The following is a 6,088-nucleotide window of genomic DNA, read 5'->3' as shown; positions in this document are numbered from 1 at the left end:
GTCAGTGTTTCCGTATTAAAAAAATGACCAGTTGAAAGTGCTGCCAGTCATCTGAATCTGATTTTAGAATATTATTGCCATGCTTTAGGTTTAAATACCCAACTAATTTTACCCGATACGTGCATCGTGCAATTAAAAACATAAAATAATATTAAAATACTGCACATCAACATAAAATTAAGAAACTGATAAAAAAATCACGTCATGTTGAAGTGGAAAGCAAACCAAAATAACCATTTTAAAATAATTAAATGTAGGTAGGTAGGTACCTATTCAACTAAACACATGAAAAAATGTGTGGATATTTAAAAATAAAAGAGATAATAATATAAAGAATACACAACAGCTTACAAAATATCAGTACCTACCTAAGTATTTTGTTTTCAGACTCAGAGTGACTTAAATAAAATATTCCATCGTTTGAGAGAATAAGAATGTTTCTTACACAATTTTAATGTCACAACATGATTGATCATGTAAAAATCTTCGTTTCAAAGATAACACGGTCGTAGATTCAAAAAAATCTGAATGATTCATATTAGCAATAAAATTTCCCGCTAAGTTAGTAGGTATCTAGGTATCTACATAATGTGAAAAAACAGACCTTAATGAATGAAAAGGGTCTTATTAATCTTTTTGACGTCAAATTCGTTAGGATGACGTAATATTATTTCTCTGTCTTCTTTGCGCAAGCCCTTCATCACCACTAATTTTTCATTCTTATTCCCTCTTCCTTGCCGTTGGCCGTTCTCTTATTTATCAACTGCCGGTCAAATAAAAGTTCCCGCCAAAAACACGATTGAAGTTCCTCTGCAGTAAATAGCAGGCTCAAGTTACGGATATAGGTAGGTATATAGGGAACTCATAAATAATGGGAAGGAGGAACTTAAATACACAACGGGTGTCGAGTAACAGGCGGTTCCGATCTTGAGTGTGGAAGAATATGGGATAAAATTAAACACGTGTATACGCTTGTCTTTCGTTCTGACAACTTGCTGCCGGGTTAAGCGCTGACGCTCATTCAATGTTGATCCATTTGAAGGTTGCAACGCACACTATTGCACGTCTATAATGTGTGCTTCATTTTCGTAGGACACTCAACATTCTAAACCCTGCGTAAAAATGCAGTGTATTGGGGAATAGCTTATCGGAATTCTATTTCTGTGGATATATATTTTAGATTTTCTTGATTTTTAAATTAATTTATTGTGTTTTTCATAATTTTATTATTATTGTTATTTATAATGACATTGACATCTATTGAACTGTTATAAAAACTTTTAAGGTGTTTTTGATTTGATTGTAAGAAAATTCATAGAATGGCCAAAGATGGCAATACTTGTTGTGAATTCTAGTGTCCTCTCTTGTTGAATAGAAGCATTATTTTTACGTTTCCGCGAGTGTGGGCTGGGAGGGAATTTCCGTAGAATAATTTAGTATTTTTTGAGGAGTGACGGAGTGTGGATATCGCGGATTTTTTCACGGTACTCAGTATTTCGCTCTTCATTGAATCGTGTAAATATTTGGACAGGCTTTCTAATGTCAAACCAAATTGTAATACAATCGTAAAGTAATTGTTACAAATTGTGAGCCAGAAGCGTGCCGCGTATAATAAAATATCGATGTTATTTACTACAGTGTGTGGATAAATATTATTAGTGAAACTTGTGTTTTGTTGTTTTGGTTTGTTAAGCATCAACTAAATAAGGAAGTGTATATTGGTGATTTCTCCTTGCTCGAAGCTGTGCGAGATCTTGAAGACAGAAAGTAAATAAAACAACAAAAAACAAGTAAGAATTTGCCTGAATAATTTATTAACGGTGTAATATTATTGTTAATTTATTGTCTATTATTTTAATGAAATTACTCTTTGAATATACACTTATGCAGCATATTGAAACTATTTCGAAATGTAATTCAAATATGTAGCTATTGTTTTGTTGTTGTTTTTTTTTATTGCTAAAGGCTATTCGCTTTTTGCGTATGTTGATGTCAAATCAAAATAAATTTAATAAGTACTTCCGCAGTTAGGTAGGTACGTATACTAAATTAAAAATAATTAGGTACATTGTATAATAATCAAATAAAATATTAATACATGAACAAAAAATCATTTCAAAGTTCATTCACAATATAAAATACGATTAAAACCATTGCGGAATAAAATGCGATGCACATAAATACAACTAAGTGACGTCCCGTGTTGGCAGGTAAGTCATGCGATGCTTAAGGGCGGCACATTAAGGAAGGTATGTGAATAATACAACTTAGCGGAATCGAAATGATGGCTACTTTTTATCGTATTTATCGTAAGATCATAATATGGGCCTTTACAGGGGAGGTGGAGGCTGTATTAGGTAACAGATTTTTGTTTTTTCGAGAAATGGATGTTAGCCACTTGCTCAACATATTATCAGCGCATCTATTCTATACACAATACTGTTTTGGGACGCTACGGCAGATATCTAGAGTAGGTTTGTATCGAAGTATTAGCACTTATTGTAACACTTACAATAAGTTAGCCGCCTATACAGGCAAAATTCGCTCTAAAATTTACCACAGCCAAAAGACGTGCTGTTAAAACATAGCACTCATTGTAACAATAACAAATAACTATTGTAATTGTTACAATGATATGTTAATAAGTGCTAATACTTAGATAGAAACCTACCCTAGATATCTGCCGTAGCGGCCGACAGCATTCTTGTGTATAGAATCTGCGCATGTCCTTACTATGACACCGAACACACATTGAAAAACAATATTTGTAACCCACGACTTTATCAGCTTGATGTGCAACCGTACGGCCATCGTGGGCAGCTACTATTCACTTCCAATTTTAGTAGATATTATTATGTAGATCGATTTTCATTGCATTTATTTATTAACTATAAAATTTAGTAGGGAAAGAATGTATCTAAACATTGAGGCAAAAAAGTTTGGTGCAGCTATTTGACATATTGGCGAGGGGTGGAGATAGGCTGTTAAGATTGGAGATACATAGTGCACACTAAACTTTGTCAGTTACACATATTTGTTTTCATTGAACTAAGAGTACTATTTGCAGATGGTGCTGGTTAGTTTTTAAAATTCAATAAAACCTGCGTAATCAGAACCACAATATGTTTAGATATGCTAAGGGCGATACGACAAAAATAGTGCTCACTTTTCAGTCATACTTATTTGTTTTCGTTGAATTAAAATACAAACCTATTATATACAGATGATGTTGGTTAGTTATTTTAAATTCATTATATCCTATACCTACCAAACCATAATCAATAAAAAAATATTCTTCTATCTATAATATCTATATCTCAAACTATGTATAGTTTCATGGCCTAATTGCCCTAATTGGAGATATTTTATAGATAAATGAATATTTTTTGACTTATCTTCCATGGCTTGGATTAGGGAGGGTTTAATTGAATTTTAAAAACTGACAAATACTAACTACACATTGTAGTCTTAGTTCAATGAAAACAAATACGTTTGACTGATAAAGCTTAGTGTGCACTATTTATGTCGGATCATAACCGCCTACCTCCACCCTTCGCTACTGTTGAATATACGAGCCCTTTGTCATCCTATTTAACATCGTGTTTAAATAGGCCTTCCCAAGCTGGTTACATTTTTATAAAGAAGTCCCTAGACAAAATGCCGCCCCTAGGCAGCGCCAAAATGCCGCTCCATTTTTTATAAAATATTTTTTATCATTCTTTCATGACTCCAATATCTAAGAAATATGTTGTATACAAACATTATTCACAAAATATAATACCACTAAATCTAATTTAAATGCCATCTATACTTCAATAGACAGTATTGCGAGTCCACGGTTTCAGATACATTTAAAAATACGCCTGAAAACTTTCAAAACTCGTGAGTGACCGGCAAAAATATTTGGATAAATTAATTAATAAGTATGTGTGTGCCTACTTATAAATCAAATACAATTCGCAAATCTGCACATATTATTGCAGGTCATCAAGGACGTGACGTACAAGAACAACGGAAGTAAACTAGACATCTCGAACCCGACAAAAAAATACAATCCTGTTAAACCTTCTATGTCAATTAATACATTTTATTTCCAAGCAGTGAGCTGAATTTTTTAATGGAAAGATATTTCCGTTATTACTAAGTTTTGGTACCTATTTCTATATATACCGAATGATTCTCCTCGATTTGCCGCCCTTCAAGTAACTGCCGCCCCCAAGCAACACTCAATCTGCCTACCCCCACGGGACGTCACTGGCTATAATGCATTCACCAGAAATTTTCCTATGACGGGTTCAATCTTTGTTATCAGAAATAATTGTTATAACATTTTGCACACATGAAAATACGATTTCCTTTGTGTTGTTTCTTCCGGTGTATGAATGTATGCACAGATAACGAACATGACTGTACAAAAAACTGATTGCTAATGAATTACAAACAAAAACTAATTGTGAGAATTGTACCATTTTATATTTAAAAAAAAACCGATAAACTGTCACTCAGCAGCTGTTGACGAAAACACAATAATTATTATGCAGCGTGAAGAAAACAGGGCGATGTTATTAGTTGTTACAATATTCGGTAGGAGCGGTACTTGCCTACATAGGCGCCGACATTTTCAAAATGGCAAACTGACATTCATGTTTTGCCAAGAAAATTCGATCAAATAATTAATAACCTTCTACATTCCACTGTAATTATAACCAGTATTAAAGATTAATTTTTCCTACAATATATTATATGTCATATTTTTTTATATAAGTAGGTACCTAATTCTATTTATATTTCATTACTGAAGACAAATAGATGATAAAACGTAATATATAAAAACAGTGCGAAATATTATACTATGAACAGTATTAATATTATACTAAGGAGTATACCGAGTGAATTAAACATAATTATCATATTATTTAAATATAATATATAAATATTCATCTAAATGCACTCACGTAAGTGGAATATCGATGTCCCTAAGTTGACACCTAGTAACCATCATAAAATGAGTTACTTATACACATAATTCTTTTTGTTTTGTAGTTCTCTATTCAAATAATTACAAGATAAAAAGAACTTTTTATATACAACGTTTTTAAATTTTCTGTTGAATCATATAAACCTTGACTAGCTTAAACGATCAAAAAATTTTGTACTTGATAGAAATAATACTGAAATGTCATATTGATTTCCATAGTAACGCACGTATATATTAATATTAGTAATTTAGTTGCTATTAATCACTTAGCAACCAATAATAGTTTTACTTTTTACGAATTTCTTCCGAAATAACTTTTCATACAAAACAGAATTAACTGAAAATGAAATCAATTATACTTAAAGATGTCTAAAAGTATTAAAAAATGCATTGGCATCGTGTTCTGATATATACTAAAAGTTTCAAATGTCTAGCTAGTCGGGAAGTTAGTTAAAATCGATTGTAAGTTTGTACCGGACAAACAACCACCGGACAAATAAGAATACGAGCTAAGAAAAACGTTGTAAAATATACCTAAATCGTTCTATTGGAATTTCAATTGTTTCAATCAATTTGAAACCTGCAATTTAATACATTTTATTGATATTTCTCATTTTAAATAATTAACACGTAGGTATGTAGAGGATAACATATTTTTTCTGGTATTGCGGCCACGACAAAACCATTTTGCAACGGTGTTGTGTCATTTCGATACCAGCACGTAAATGAGTCTCCTGCACTGCCACGAGAGTCTGATACCATTCTACCTACATATCTAAAAATACATAACTTTTAAAATTAAAAAAATAAACTTAGAATTTAGATAAAAACTGAAAAATATCATTGAAATATGTCATCATAAAAATGTAATTTTTTTAGACATTTTAAAGTTATTTTTGTTTATAAAAATACGAATTTGGTGCGGTAGTTATTATCAGCTGCTGTTAGTTGTTCGCTAGTAGTGTGGGGTGGGGGGAGGGGTAATGCGCTATCTGCGCATAAAGTCACTACATAATTATATGCAACACGACCAATAATTATTGTCGGTCATTAGCGAATGTCGTGGCTTGTTATTAATAAAAATTACTTAATTGGAAATTTTAAAATTAA

The 6,088-nt window shown here is 31.9% G+C and overlaps 1 protein-coding gene across 1 annotated transcript in view; it reads left to right on the top strand.

Moving 5' to 3' along the window:
* Nucleotides 1-1,435: 1,435 nt before the first annotated feature.
* LOC147075805 (uncharacterized) overlaps nucleotides 1,436-6,088 on the top strand; it is a 722,814-nt gene continuing 718,161 nt past the window's right edge. Inside the window, exon 1 of the mRNA XM_085942107.1 lies at nucleotides 1,436-1,790. The gene's annotated coding sequence lies outside the window, so the exon portion shown is untranslated. The remainder of the gene's footprint in view (nucleotides 1,791-6,088) is intronic.

This window comes from Rhyacophila brunnea, unplaced genomic scaffold (genome assembly GCF_057557595.1).
Source record: "Rhyacophila brunnea isolate RB1 unplaced genomic scaffold, BYU_Rbru_1.0 scaffold_14, whole genome shotgun sequence".
NCBI classification, from domain to species: Eukaryota; Metazoa; Arthropoda; class Insecta; order Trichoptera; family Rhyacophilidae; genus Rhyacophila; species Rhyacophila brunnea.
The sequence above is the reverse complement of the archived record's forward strand: the minus strand, read 5'-3'. Positions and strand labels throughout refer to the sequence as shown.